This window comes from Phaethon aethereus, assembly GCF_964289735.1.
Source record: "Phaethon aethereus genome assembly, chromosome: 1".
Classification (NCBI taxonomy): Eukaryota; Metazoa; Chordata; class Aves; order Phaethontiformes; family Phaethontidae; genus Phaethon; species Phaethon aethereus.
Window position 1 is genome coordinate 222,914,443 of NC_138575.1, and position 16,282 is coordinate 222,930,724.

A 16,282-nucleotide genomic window follows, 5' to 3' on the forward strand; every position below is an offset into this window, starting at 1 on the left:
TAGCTTGTCCAGTTGGGGGATGTGGTATTCCAGTAACATGTGTCACTCCCCATTGAGCAAAAAATGGTTGGGTTGACAGGGCTACATAACCAGGACCATTATCAGTTTTAATTTGTAGGGGTATACCACGGGCTGCGGATGCAGCTCGCAAATGCTTTTGTACATGCCTACTAGTTTCTCCTGTTTGTGCAGTGGCCCGAACTACTGCAGAATAGCAATCAATTGAAACATGAACATATTTAAATCTTCCAAAGTCAGCAACATGTGTCACATCCATCTGCCATAGTTGTAGCGAATGCAATCCTCGGGGACTTACTGTAATCACGATTCCTGGGCCTATTTGTTGACAATCAGCACAAGTCTGTATGATAGCTCTAGCATCACCTGCACTTAGATTAAATTGTCTCGCTAAAACTTTGGCAGATTGATGGAAAAAGGCATGAGAGGCTTGTGCTTGACCTAAACGGTCCGGGGCAGGTCCAGCCCATACTGCGGCAGTCAGCCGATCAGCTCTTGCATTTCCTTCCACCAGTTCCCCTGGAAGGTTGGTATGGCTGCGTATATGCATAACGTAATAAGGATGTCGTCTGTTCTGCAATAAAAACCAAAGCGTTCTAAATTGTTGATATAGCTGTTCCTGCTGTACCTGTCTGAGAATTGAACCTTCCAATCTTTGGAGTACTCCAACTCCATATAAAGAATCAGTAATTATATTCACAGGTTCTTCAGACCATAATTTAAAGGCTTCAATTACTGCCTGTAGTTCTACCTTTTGAACTGATCCTGGCACAACAAGTACCCGTTCTTTCCATTCTCCGTGCTCTCGCCATACTATTGCTGCCTTGCCTGTTTTCCCACCACCACCCGTAAATACTGTAGCACCTTGAACTGGATATTGACTACACTTTGATTTTTCTTCTACTTCATGGTTTTTAAAAAAGGCACACATTTTGTGTGATGGATAATTAATCTGAATGTCACCTTCAAATCCTGCTAATGCAGTTTGGAAGGGAACAGAGTGCTGCAAAGCCCAAGTCAAATATTCTTGTTGCAATGGTTTTAAAACCGTTTTCGGGTCCTTTGCCGATATATCAATAATTCTGTTGCGCCCTTTCATAATCAAATTTGCAAAACACTCTACTTTCGTGGTGATGGTTTTTCTGTGCTACTGAGGCAAAAAGACCCACTCTAAAATTCTCAATGGGTCCGCTTTTGATTCTAGCTTTTTTATCCACTGTATTATAAGCGCATAGGGATGTCGCTCGTGATTGATTACTGCCAAAGTGATCCCTATCGAGGGGTCTATCCTAGAACTAAATGCTTGAGTTACCTTTTCAGAAATGTTTGCTACTGCTTCCCGGGCTTCCTTGGTCAATTGTCGAGGAGAATTTAACCTGCTATCCCCTCGCAAGAGCTGAACCAAGGGCTCCATATCTTGGTTTGTGATCCCACAAATAGGTCGAATCCAGTTAACGTCTCCTACCAATTTTTGTACATCATTTAATGTTTTAATCTGAATTCTTAATTCAACCTTTTGGGGGGTCACCGACGTTTCAATGATCATCCACCCCAAGTACCTCCAAGGCGCTTCAGCTTGTATCTTTTCCGGCGCCACTTGCAGCCCACTTTGCCTCAAAAGCTCAACGAGCTCCCCGATCATTTCTTCCGGATTTAATTGATCACCAGCCAACAATATGTCATCCATATAATGATAGATGAGCTATTGAGGCCACCTTTTTCTGATTGGCTGTAAAGCCCAATTTACATAAATTTGACACATCGTGGGTGAATTTTTCATGCCTTGTGGCAATACTGTCCAATGATATCTTTGCATGGGTTGCGCCTTGTTTGTACTTGGGACTGAGAATGCAAAATGTTTGGCATCATCTTCATGCAGAGGGATTGTAAAAAAGCAGTCTTTGAGATCTATGATCAAAAGTTTCCAATACTTCAGTATCATACAGGGAGATGGTAGCCCTGGTTGCAAGGCTCCCATGTCCACTACAACCTTATTGACTTCTCGCAAGTCATGTAATAGTCTCCATTTTCCACTTTTCTTTGGAATCACAAAAACAAGTGTGTTCCAAGGACTAGTGGGTGGCACAATATGGCCTTTTTAATCAATGACTCCAGGGAGAACAAAAAGTCCCTGCTTTGCTGCTGAAGATCGTCCTGATAACAAAGCACTCAATCCATATCCTAATGGTCCATTCGCGTTAGTCGGGACATCATAAACCGACATGTCCCATAAGGTAACTTCTACTGTTGTTTCCACGTCCATTCCAGCGCTCTCTCCGGTTTGGGCGCTGAGGCTTGCCAAGCAGCCTGGTGGTGCTTCCCCATTTGTGTCGTCGTGTGGGCTGCCTTCATGCTCGGTCGCCCGTTTCCCAATTTCATACCATCCCGATGATACTTTGAACAACATTCTGAGGCTTGATGACCAAATTTTTGGCATCGACCACATGGTGCTCCTGCTGGGCCTATTCCTTGCTGAAAGGGTCCTTGTTGGAAGGATTTATGACCTGTCTCAATCTGCCTAGGTCCTTTCCTTGTGGCCTTGCGCTCAGCTCTAAAATGGCCTGTTTTTCCACAATTAAAACATTTTTTCTCCCCTTTTCCATTTATAAATGGCTTAATTGCTGCTGCAAAGGCACTTGCGAGTGTCTCTGCCTGATGTGTGGCAGAGCCTACTCTGTTGCAGGCTTCGATCATTTCTACTAACGTTGCTTCTTTTGGCAAAGCTAACAAAATTCTTTTACAATCTACATTGGCATTTTCTACCGCTAAATTCAACAACACTGCTAGTTTTGCGTCTTCATTGGTATACGCCTTATTCAAAGCGTCTCTCAGACCATCAGCAAAAGACATATATGGTTCATCTCTCCCTTGTCTCATTTAAGTATAAGATGGTTGCCTCTTTCCCTCCTCAGGGACTGTTCGCAACGCATTCAACGCTAGTCGCCCAACTAATTGCAAGGCTTCTAAGGGCAGCTGAGCTTGCAATCTAACATCCACAAACAGTCCCTGGCCTGTCATTTGTTCCATAGCGATGTTCTGAAGTGGATCGCCGTCTTGACGCTCCAGGTTTCTCAGGGCTTCTTGCATACAGAGTTTATACCACCTGTCTGCCCACAATAACCTTTGGGTTGGTGTCAACAACATATCTATCATCTGCCGACAATCCCATGGTGTAAGAACCATTCCTGTGAATATGTTATCTCATAGAGCTTGCGTGAAAGGTGATTGCAAGCCATAATTTTCCACTGCCTTCCGCACTTTCTTAATCAAGTCCCAGTGAAATGGGTCCCAGCGATTGGGCCCGTGAGGCTGTACACTACAGGAAATGCCATCAGTAACTCCGTTTCCTCGTCTTTCATTGCTCCTAAAAAAAGGTCTTTCCACCGCTCCCTAGGGTCGCCTTTCATTCTAGGCTCTTGCCTCCCTATAGTCTCTACAACAGGCTCTTCTTCTTCGTCGTTGCTATCGGGCAACGGGGGCCGTAAAGGTGGCAGGGGCTCGGCTGAGGGCTTCAAAACTACGGCTTTCAATCGGTTAAGTCTGGGTGGTTTCGGAGGTGGTGAAGCCCGCCCCATCAATCTTTCACATGGACACACAGGGGAACATTGAGTACATTGTTCTGGGCAGCTTTGTCCCGTCTTGCCCTCACATATATCATCGTAGATCTGTTTCTCTGACTTATCTAATGCGGCCAGTTCACCCGGTGCATCTGGCACCTCAGGAGGTGCAGTCGGAGTCACTGAAGGTCCTGGACCCTCTGACTCAGTTAAAAAGGGATTGGTTGAAGGCAGTTTAACAGCCTCCTCCAGATCAGCTGCAGCTTTTCTCTCTGTCTTTAAGGCTTTTAATGTGGTTAATATCAACTTCCACGCCGTCACTAACTCTGCGGCGGTTTTCTCAATACGTTCCCATAATATTTTTCCTATCTCCTCCCACGACTCTGCCTTAAATGCCACAGACGGATCAGGGGGGTACCCTTTCTTTCGGCTCCAAATTAGAAGCCTTCTAAGTGTATCTTCATCATATTTCAGTCCTCTCTTAGAGAGCATGTGCAGCAGGAGTCTGACTATTGCCCCTTCTTCATGCGATGTGTTCTGCCCCATGCCGCCCCGGTTGCTCACCTCACCTCGCTGGGTGCTTCTCCGTTGCAACGTATTCCTTTTTCTTTTTCCTTGCGTCAGTCCCACTGACTGCAATTCTTCCAACCGGGCTTCTCCCGCAGCGTCCTCTGCGCTCGACCGGTGTTCAACGATGAGATCCCAGAGATTGTATCACGCCGGGGTCACCAGTTGCGGGAGAAGGATGGACTTCACAACTCTATGAGAGTTATATTCCGAAGCCCCTTATTGTCTTGTCTGACTCCAGTATATATCATAATCTTTGTTTAGTCACTGCGCACACACTCAGGATTGGTTACAGCTTGTTACACACCTTATTGCAATTGGCTATATACAAAATATCACGCGCTGTCCACGCGCCTCTCACACAGTCAGGATTCGCTGCTTGCAGGTGTTCCTGTTTTCCTCGCTTCTTCTTAGTTGTTTTCCACAGCTCCTTCTCCTCAAGGCCGAGCCGTGCAGCTATCCAGCTGTTTACCAGCTTCTCAGTGCCACAGCTCCTTCTCCTTAAGGTCGAGCCGTGCAGATCAACACCACAGCTCCTTCTCCTTAAGGTCGAGCTGTGCAGGGTTTATCCCAACAGCCAACCCTTTGGTGTTTTGCCAACAACTCCTTCCAATTATACTCGTTTGGAGTACCCATTGTGGCTTCCTATTACCCTTTCCCATTGTTTTCCAAACTTGGGGATAACTTCTATTGCTCTCCATAGCTTCCCCTGGCCATCGTTCACCTTGATTTGTTCCACCACAAACATAGCAATGTTTTCAGCAAGGTTTACAAATAGATTTTTAGCAACTGTGGGAATTTCATGTTTCCCTCCTGTTTCTATTTCATGATCAAATGAATTAAATAACAGTCTATGCTGTACCGATTCTTTTGTTCTTTCTTTTATTTCAATACTAATAACTATACCTGGGTCTTCTCCAGGTCCATATATCGTAAGTCCCATTTTGGTTACTTTTTCCTGTTTCCACTTTTCTAAGTTTATAAGAGTCACATTTATCGGATTACAGGTACGGGCTGTACAATTAGAAAAGGTCCTCAGTTTTTCAATTTTTGCCTCTAAGTTAGTTCCTACACACTTCTGGGGTAAACCCCAGCTGGATGTTGTTCAAATTGGTTACAACCTTACTCGTTCCGATTAATCTTCCTCCTTCTGTCTTCATCTCTACCCAATATTGATAAGGGAGTTCTTTTGGATACACGTTGACTACAGTTATTTGCCGTAGTCAGAGCCAAGGAACTCACCCCAAGTAGAACTAGAAGAGGTCCGGTCAGGGCCATAGTGATCGGCGGTCACAGCCCAAAGGGGTTGCAGCCCTTGGCAGACCCTTTTTAAGCCGCAACACCAGTTCCCCTCCGGTCTTGCCCTCTTCCTTCCGTTAAGGGGGTGCGTTCTTAGTACCCAAATTAATTCTTCTAAGGGGGTGGATGTTCCACAGTGGATGCACCTGAAGTCTATATTATTTAAACTATCTTCTTGTCCTCCTCTTGGAGAGATACTGAGAACATTTCGCTCTTATAAATAAACACCACCTTCTACACAAAGGCTTTGCTGATCCTCCCATACACTAGTATATTTGCAAAACTGATCCCTGTTATTAGACTCCCTGTTCACCAATTCTACAGGAGTAGCCACAATAAAATTCCCACAGCAATTTAGACGTTCTACTCCTTCAGTGGACCTTTCACTCGCGATACATGTGCCCATCCTTTTTCAGCAGTTCTCACAGCTGTTTCTGTAATTGCAAATGCTAAAGGCGGTGTTTGGGCCACCATCCCAATCTCTCTCAATTCTTTTACTCTTTTTCCAATGGTAATTATATATTGTTGGATACTATGATCCTCAATTACATCGTTCCCCAGAGGCATTCCTTGAAAATAAGGCATGCCATATAACATTTCGTATGGCGATAATCCAATCTCACTGTCCAATGGTAAACATTTTGTCCAGGGCATTTGTGTCTCAATCATTAATTTATTCATTCTTTCTACCTTCCCCGAGCCTTGTGGGTGCCACGGAGTGTGGTATTCCCACTGAATACCTAATGTCTGACATAATAGTTTTATTATTTTAGAAGTAAAATGTGTGCCCTGGTCAGAATCAATGTACTGGATTATCCCATATCTAGGTATCAAATGTTCCAATAAAATTTTTACCACCATCTGTGCCGTAGCTCGTGCTACAGGGTAAGCTTCTACCCGCTGTGTTAAATGATCTACTATTACCAATAAATATTTTTGAAATCGACTTGTACTTTCTCAAAGGGTCTGTAAGCTGTTTTTCTCCCTCCCGTGGAACATTTCTCGCCCATCGGGCAGTGTCCATTTTCCTTGTTCTAATTTAGCTCCTATTTTCTCCAATTTTGTTTGTTCTTCTGGGGTAAACGTCTCTCTTTCCTCTCGTCCTTCTTTGCTGGTGTCCTCCTTTGTTTGTATGACATTAATTTTGGCAACTTTAGTCCTCAAGGCTGCTTTGCGGGCCTCTTTATCTGCTAAGTTATTTCCTCTAGTTCGGTAATCTAATCCCTTTTGGTGTCCCCTCACATGTACCACTGCTATCTCCTTTGGTTCTCTTAACGCCTTTAAAATTTTTACTTGCAGTTCTTGATGTATTAAATTCCTCCCTTGGGAATTAATCAAAACCCCTTTCTTCCCAAATTTTTCCAAAAGTGTGACCACCCCATATGTGTCCTTTTAATAATTCCAGGGCCCTACATAGGGCATACAGCTCACAAGCCTGAGCTGACCATGATGGACTCAGAGGTCCTGATTCCACAAGTTCCAAGTCCTTAGTAATTATTGCATATCCCGATTTTCTCTTCCCTTCTACCACTCGGGAGGAGCCATCTATAAACAGTGCTTCTCCATTTTCCAACTCAGTATCTCTTAAATCTGGTCTCACCTTAGTCTGGGTCTCAATTGCCTCTAAACAGTTATGTTGTAATTCCTCTGATGGTTCTCCAAACAAAAATTGTGCTGGACTCTGAGCAGAAGTCACCCTCAGTTCTAAGTCAGGGGAGTCTATTAGTATTGCTTCATACTTTAGGATCCGGCTGTCCGTTAACCATTTTTCCGCTTTTTGTTGTAAAACATTTCTGACATTGTGTGGGGTATACACCTTTAAAGGAGCACTAAAGGTAATCTTCCTAACTTCCTCTATTAATAATGCTGTAGCAACCAAAGCTTGGAGACAAGCAGGCCATCCTCTGCTTCCTAATAATCCCAGTATTTGCCTAATTTCCTTTTTAGCTTGTGGGGGTCTTAAGGATAGAATCCCAGATACCCTATCAGGATCTAACTTCTTCCTTCCTTTACTCAGCCCATGTCCTAAGTATTTTACTTCTTGTTCTACAAACTGTAGCTTTGATCGGGACACCTTTAATCCCTTTTCCCCTAGAAAATTTAACAATTTAATGGTGGCTTTTTGGGTCCCCTCTTCAGTTTCTCCTGCTACTAATAAATCGTTCACATATTGCAATAATTTTACCTCCTTGGGTATTGTGAAATCTTGTAAGATTTTCTCTAAAGTTTGTCCAAATAGATCTGGTGACTCCGTAAACCCTTGTGGTAACACAGTCCATCTTAATTGTTGTTTTCGTCCTCCCACTCAAAGGCAAAATAATCTTTGGATCCCTCATCCAGAGGACAGGCCCAAAAAGCATCCTTCAAATCTATTACACTATACCAAGTATGTTTGGGCAACTACAGGTTTTAGTCCTTTTCGACCCTCCATAGGTATAGGGTATTGCTTGATTCTAATTGGGCAATTTGTCCCCTTGACTCCGAATGCTCAAGTTTAACTTCAAAATCAAATCCCTTCCTAATAAATTGTATTCGGCTTCAGGGAGCCGAAGTAAATCATTAAGCAAGATATTTACTTTAAAAGGCTCTCCTTTTGCCCCTACTACTGACATACAGCTCTTCCCTTTTTCTATTCCTTTTGGAAATTTTTGAATGGTTGATTTTTCGGCCCCTGTATCCTCTTTATGGGGACCAATTAATAAGGCTGGCCCCGGGGTGTCTGCTCTATTCTTTTTTTTCGCTTTTCTCTCCAGACGGAGTCTTATTTTTCTGACTTTCTCTTGCTGCTGCTACAAAAATTTTTGCTTTTGCTTTTTGTTTTTCTTCGTCCCTCCTAACATGGACTTTCTGGGCTTCTCGAAGTCTTATATCCCCCCAGGATTTAGCTACAAATTGTGTTCTAAGGAATGCGGTCCCAGCCACTGTATTTGGCCTCGGGGAACCTCTTCCCTTATTCCCTGTATGATTATTTAATGGGACTGCCACAAACCCGATGCCTCCCTGATTGCCTCCGAGGGGTACTTCTCGTAAGGGATATAGAGAAGCTCCCTCAGACACAGCAGTCCTACTTCTCGTACATGCAGCCGGAGGTCGATCTATTTCCGGTGCTGTTGGTGGTGGAGGTAGGGGCAACGGTGGTACAGGTAGAGGTACTACGGCCACCGGAGGGGGAGCCGCTGCCAAAGACGGATATGGAAGCGGTAGGTTATCCAGTGGCTCCCATTTATCGTCTTTTTCTTTCTCCATTTCACTTTTAAATAGTGAGGCATAGTCGCTTTCCTCTTGACTAAAAGCTTCCTTCGAATTAACATATATAAAGCCTGGCAGACCCAGTCTTCAAAAGATCCAAAAACCGGCCAAAAGACATGTGGTCTCAAAGGTTCTTTTGGCCATTCTACCATACAATATTGAACTAATTTTAATTGACTTTTTCCTTTTCTGGGGCCCCTATCATTCCAATTTTTAATCATTATTCCTAATGGACTCTCCGGAGGTCTTTTTAGTAATTTGCTCCCTTTCTTCTGGTCCTGGGTTCTCGATTTCGTCTGACCCATCTAGGAAAGTTTACTGTGGCAATTCCTACAGCCCTTGCTTACCAGTAAGAGTGTCTTGCAGGGGGTTTAGGACCTATCACCCACCCACGAATCCCATAGGAATCCCTTCGGTCCTTCACCGGCCAAGTCCCTCGTGCGAGATTGGAACCGCGGTTAGAAGACCTCCACAATCGCTTCGCAACTAGGTTCCGTCTCAGTCACACTCTTACACACACAGGCAACCGAATGCCACCCAACCGAACGGTATACACCTTAAATACTTACGACTCCGTCGTCTTCGTTCGGATCTTCGCGCGCAGAATTACGGGCAAAATAAACTGCTGCAGCCGGCAAGGGAGCTCATAAAAAGATCAAACTCTTTGCTTGCCCTTATTCAGGTTCAGGATGGCGTTAGTCCCGACCCGACCCGACCAGGAGCCACCAAATGGTGGGGCGCCCCTCCTAGATCAACTCCCAATTCAGGAACCAAGACCATCCCGGTCGAGCCCCCAGTTGTGATAAATGATTGAGTCCCAAACAGGATTCCAATTTAAGTTTACAATTTATTAAACGAATAGAGGCAAGCAAACAGCGCTGGGTGCGCCGGGAGTCTCCGCTCCACCAAGACGCACGCGGTACAGTTCCTGTTCTTGGTTTATATGCTGTCTGCAAATACATATTCATGAATAGGCGTGCCTTCTTCGGCACATGCCCTCTTCTCCTTCTAGAGTCTTCTCGAATCTTCCTCAGCATGATCCTGTCTGCTAATACATATTCATGAATAGGCCTGTCTGCTAATACATATTCATGAATAGGCGTGTCTTCTCCGGCACATGCCCTCCTCTCCTTCTAGAGTCTTCTCGAATCTTCCTCAGCGTGCCCCCAGGATGACCCCAAACTTTATGCATGCACTTTACAAGTTTCTTTTTACACAATACTATGCGGTCAGTGGTCAAACTGGTTTGAGCTGATATACCAGCAAAGTAGTTTAAGTTTCTCCTGTAAAATACCCATTTTATGGTGCAGGAGAAATCCATAAAAGTACAGAAGGTTACACTTCATCACACGAGTCAGATGAACATATTACACCCCCACAACAGGGGATATTCCTCCTCAAGAGAGATGAGAAATTTTAGTAGCAGCCGCGGGACAGCCCCAGGCTCCAGTGCGACGGCTCCCCTCGCACAGCCCTCAGCGGCCTGTTACAAGAGAAGGACTGTGCAGGTGGAGCACGACCTGCCGCAGCACCAGCTGGGCTTTGGCACCGTGCAGCTGGGATTATGACTCTGCCACTGGGGCAAGACCCCAGGCTTGCCTCCCGAGACATCTCATGGAAGCACGTGCTCTCACAAGCTCCACGCCTGGGCCGGGACTCCTGGGGTCCAAGCTCAGTCGTGATTCTCTAACGGATCCTGGAGCAGCAATCCTGGAGCCCTTCTTCCACTGACACTTGGTGTCCTGTCCCGTGTCAGTGTCCGGGCCCTGCGAGGATGCGAGCCGGACCTCTTGGCCCCGTGGTCGAAGGTCTGCAGCGCTCGCCCTCCCCGCAGCCGACGTAGCAGTTTCCCACAGCTCCAGGCCAAGCAGAAACAATCGCAGATCGTGGGATGAACTTCCTGGCAGCGCTGGGGCACTCCTTGTGGTAGGGGAAGCAGGGGCAGCCTACGGACCCCCGGCTGTGCACCCTTCCCCTCACGTGCCAAAGGCATCAACCTGTCTCCAAGCACACGGTGAAACGCTACTTCTCCCTGCGAGTCCCAGCCCGCTGTGCAGTGTTGCGGCCTCTTCCTGCAGCCCTTTTACCTGGCACACACAGCCAAGAGCTCAGCGTTACCAGAAGGCACCCAAATTCCCACAGGGTGGCATAACAAGCTCCTGACATCATCACACCCCCTGCAGAGAGAGCCGCGGCTTGTTGCCCTGAAGCAAGGGAGAAGAAGCCAGCTCACATCACGCAACGCCGGCAGGGGCTGCGCTCTCCCTCTCGGGGGGAAAGCAGCAGCAGCCAGGCCCTGCCCGTGGCGGGCCGCGCACCCGCGGCCGTGGCACTGGCCCAGCACAAGCCCCGCAGGAAGGTGCCCAAGGGGCGCAGGCCTACAGCTGCCTCTGCCGGTCCCGGGCCTGGGCGTCTCCACGGCGACCGCCAGGGCTCTGTGACAGGGGGCCGCATCGTGCCCAGAGGCCATTGTGACATGGGTCCCCGCGGTGACGGGGGGTATTTAAGGAGCGAGCGCCCTGGGGTGCCCACTCCCAGGACAGCACCTCCCTCAGGAGGCAGCATCTCCCCTGGGTGCCCGTGGAAGGTCTGCGGCAGAAGACGCCAAAGATGCCCATGGACGAGGAGGCGAACGCCCGCTCCCAGCCTGACACCAGGCTGCCGAGCCTGCAGAAGAGGCACCAGGTGAGGGACGGGGCAGGAGGGAGAGGCCGGCGCTGGGACGGGGCCGCACGGAGCTGCCTTAGTGCCGGGCTTCGCTGGCACTGTGGGGGCCGCTGCGCCAAGGCGGCCGCCTCCATCCCGTGCCTTCTCCTCCTCCTGCCCGCAGGCACGCCACAGGCAGCCAAGTGCAGCGCCGCAGGGTAGCCAGAGCCTGGCCTCGTCCCACCATGGGGACAGGCTGCCACGGCTCCCCTGCCCAGAGAGCTCGCAGGCCGCGGGGAGCCACCACGCACAGGTAGGGAGCCTGAGGGAGACAGGGCCGAACGTCTTCCCAACGCGCAGGCGGGAGGTGCAGGCGGGGACAGGTGGGCCTGGCCCCCGTAGCAAGCGGAGCCCCTCGTGCCATGCCCAGCAGGATGCCCAGGCACGTCAGGGGTGCTCCCATGAGTGGCCATGGGCCACACGGGGACCAGCTCTCTCCTCAGAGGGCTCTGGGAGCAGGGCAGCAGCCGCCTGCGGGGCCGAGCGCTGCCCTGGGGGTGGCAGGGGAGCCCGGCTGCAGGAGCTCTCCCAGCGGGGACGCAGGGGCAAGGGCTGCAGTCACGCAGCCTCTCTCCTCGGCTTCTCTTGCAGACGCAGAGCCTGGCGCACTGGGTGGCACCGCCCTGCAGTACAGCATTGCAGGAGGAGACAGCTCTTTCCAAATCCCCCTCTCTCTTTCAGCTATGCAAGGGCCACTCATTTTCCAGCCTGCAGCAGCCAGAGCTGACACCCCTGCAGCTCCCTGAGGCCACCACAAGCAAGCAGGACCTGCTGGAGCGACTGGAAGCCCATGTCCCCAGCAAACATCAGGCAGGGGCAGCAGTGGGGGCAGTCCTGCAGGTGCCAGAGGAGAAGCTGGAGGCCTTCGCCAAGGAGGAGCAGCGGGCAGATGACAGTAGCACAGAGGTGTCCCAAGCAGAAGTCACCATCTGCAACACTGGGGTCAACCCCTTGGGCCCGGAACTCTTCCAGGACCACCCCCAGGAGGGGCACGCCCAGCCCAGCAGCTTGGGACCGGAGGTGGTAGGAGAGGCAGCCGGAGAACTGCAGAACGTGTCTCCTGCCCCGGCGAGTCCAACAGATGCCGAGCCGGCAGCTTCTGCCCAGGCTGCAGCTCCTGAGGAAGAGGGGCAGGGCGTCCCTCTCTCTCCCGCGGCACAAGAGGATGCACCAGCACCAGCTGCCAGCGAGCGGGCCGCAGCTGCAGAGGCAGAGAGCCAAGCACCTGCCCCACACGGCCCCATGGCCGACGAGGAGGCTCTGCAGGCCATGGCCCAGTACATAGTGCGGGAGGCCGTGAGGAGGGCGGTGCTTGCAGTCCAGGGACTTGAGCAGCAGCCGCCGCAACAGCGGGACCTGGAACAAAGCACAGATCTGTCTGTGGCTGCAACACCTGCAGCACTGCAGGACACCGAGTCTCCCCTGGCTGAAGAGCCTCAGGGAGAGGACACCACAGCCCCTCTGGTCCCAGCAGCACACGAGGACGAAGAAATCACTGCTTCTCCCCGTTCTGGCCACCAACAAGGAGAGGGCAGCTCCACCACTGTCTCCCCAGAAGCGCACGAGTGTGCAGTGGCTTCATTACTGCCTCAAAGCCCTCCGGCACGTGCTGGCACGCCCCACCTTGCTCCAGCAGCAGACAACAAAGAAGATGTAGTGCCTTCGTCCTTGGAGCGGTACCAGTGGCACCAGGCGAGACAGGCACACATGGCTGGCGCTCAGCACCCCGAGGCGCCAGAGGCAGACGCAGTGCCCAGGGTGCGAGTGATAGGGAGATTCCTGGTGGTCCCTGTGTCACCTCCTCCCTTCCCTGCCTGTGCCTTTGCTCTCCCCATGCAGGCGGCCTCCATGCGCTCCTCCGGCTGCAGGGACATGTACGACGATGACTCAGGTACGTCCACGAGTTGAGCGCCAGCCTGGTGAGTGGCAACCAGGCCAGGCCAGGCCAGCAGCACTGCGCGCACGGGGGCTGGCCGCACCACGGCCACCCCTCCCTGGGGAAAGGCCTGGGAGGCGCGGGGCAGGCAGCAGCTTGTCTGTCGCCCACCCGGCCCCTCACCTACAGCTCTCCTCCCCCCACAGGCATCGCCGCCCTCGTGCTGCCCGCCCAGGCTCAAAGGCAACGGCCGCCCTCCCTCTTCAGGAGGGCTCTGCGGGCTCTGCGCAGGGCTTTCCGCTGCAGCTGCATCACGGGACAGCAAGAGCTGCAGCACCCCACTGCCAGCCCCCAGCGGGTCCCCAGAGATGGCGGCTGGCCCTGAGACTGCGCAGTGTCTGGAGGGAGCGGCACAGGGAGGCACGCGAGGGATGGGCGCATGGACGGTGCCCCATGCATCCTGCTGCCCTGAGGTCATCGTGCTGCCAGCACCGCTCGACTGCGAATGTTTGCTCAGGACCATAAAAGACATCAATTGTCCCCCAGTGCGCGTCTGTGCCTGGTCTGTCTTGGGAGAAAGACGGGTGCGGGCAAGGCCCGTGCCGGTGGTGTGTGCTGGGAGGAGCAGGAGAGTCTCCCCAACAGCTTTTCCGGCTTGTCAACGGTGTCCCCCTGCTCCACGGTGCAAAAAGACAGTGCTGCCGGCTGAGCACCGCAGCCCACGCCTGCCCCACGGCCCAGCTGCCTGGGGGCAGCTCTTGGCAGGCAGCCTCGCTGTCGCCCCTTGCTGACACACGGGCTCAGGCCGCCACGCAAGGAGCCCTGCCCGCAGCGGGCATCAGACTCGGGACAAGGAAGGAAAGGCAGGAGACGTGGAGAGCCAGAAAACCCGAGACTGCCCCTTCCTCAGTCCTGTCAGCAACTCCACAGTGAAACTGTACCATCTGCCAGGATGCAGCCCTGCGCCGCGCCCGGGCGGCGGGCGCCATGCCCACTCTCTCGCAGAGAGCTGCTCCTGGGGACACAGGAGGGGTGCGGGGAACGGGGCAAGGCTGAGCAGAGGCTGCGCAGGGCAAGGAGGGGGCCTCCGCAGTGGCGAGAGCCCCGGGGCAGGGGGTCAAGCTCCCGGGAAGTGTGGGTTGCGCTCAGGGGCCGCAGCGGCACGAACGAGGTGCAGGAAAGAGCCCACTGAGAGGATGGAGCAGCGGGGGTGGCTCTCGGCTGGCAGGTGAGCACCTGCCAGCACCAGAAGTGTCGTGGTTTAGCCCCAGCCAGCAACTACGCGCCACGCAGCCGCTCGCTCACTCCCCCACGGTGGCACGGGGGAGAGAACTGGAAGAGTAAAAGTGAGGAAACTCATGGTTTGAGATAAAGACAGTTTAATAAGTAAAGCAAAAGCCGCGCACGCAAGCAAAGCAAAACAAGGAATTTGTTCACCACTCCCCATGGGCAGGCAGGTGTTCAGCCATCTCCAGGGAAGCAGGGCTCCGTCACGCGTAATGGTTTCTTGGGAAGACAGACGCCATAACTCCGAACGTCCCTCCACCCCTTCCTTCTTCTTTCTCCCAGCTTTATATACTGAGCATGACATTATATGGTATGGAATATCTCTTTGGCCAGCCTGGGTCAGCTGTCCCAGCTGTGTCCCCTCTCAGCTTCCCGTGCACCCCCAGCCTGCTCGCTGCAGGCCAGCATGAGAAGCTGGACTGTCCTTGACTACTTAGCAACAACTCAGAACATCAGCACCTTATCAACATTTTCTCATCCCAAATCCAAAACATAGCCTCACGCTAGCTTCTATGAAGAAAATTAACTCTACCCTGGCTGAAACCAGGACGAGAAGCCAGCTCCAAATCTAAGGGACGTGGCTACCTCGGGCTCCCCGCCGAGGTGATGTAATGCTCCACTCTCTCAGGAATGACATTCTTCCTAATATCCAATCTAAAGCTTCCCTGGCGCAACTTGAGGCCGTTTCCTCTCATCCTATGGCTGGTTACTTGGGAGAAGGGACCAACCCCCTCCTCGCCACAACCCCCTTTCAGGTAGTTGTAGAGAGCGATGAGGGCTCTCCTCAGCCTCCTCCAGACTGAACACCCCCAGTTCCCTCAGCCGCTCCTTATCAGACTTGTGCTCCAGACCCCTCCCCAGCTCTGTTGCCCTCCTCTGGACACGCTCCAGCACTTCAACGTCCTTCTTGTCGTGAGGGGCCCAAAACTGAACACAGGATTCAAGGTGCGGCCTCACCAGTGCCCAGTACAGGGGCGCGATCCCTGCCCTGCTCCTGATGGCCACACTAGTCCGCATTGTTTTGGTTTAGCCCCAGCCGGCAACTAAGCCCCACGCAGCCGCTCGCTCACTCCCTCACGGTGGGACGGGGGAGAGAATCGGAAGAGTAAAAGTGAGGAAACTCATGGTTTGAGATAAAGACTGTTTAAGAGGTAAAGCAAAAGCCGCGCACACAAGCAGAGCAAACCAGGGAATTCATTCACCACCCCCCGTGGGCAGGCTGGGGTTCAGCCACCTCCAGGGAAGCAGGGCTGTATCATGCCTAATGGTTTCTTGGGAAGACAGATGCCATCACTCCGAATGTCCCTCCACCCCTTCCTTCCTTTTTCATCCCAGCTTTATATACTGAGCATGATGTCATACGGTATGGAATATCTCTTTGGCCAGCCTGGGTCAACTGTCCTGGCTGTGTCCCCTCCCAGCTTCCCGTGCACCCCCTGCCTTCTTGCTGACAGGCCAGCATGAGAAGCTGGACTGTCCTTGACTGCTTAGCAACAACTCGAAACATCAGCACATTATCAACATTTTCTCATCCCAAATCCAAAACATAGCCTCACACTAGCTTCTAAGGAGAAAATTAACTCTCTCCTGGCTGAAACAAGGACACTGATACAGTCCAGGATGCTCTTGGCCTTCTTGGCCACCTGGGCACACTGCCGGCTCATGTTCAGCCGGCTATCAACCCGCACCCCCAGGTCCTTTTCCGCCGGGCAGCTCTCCAGCC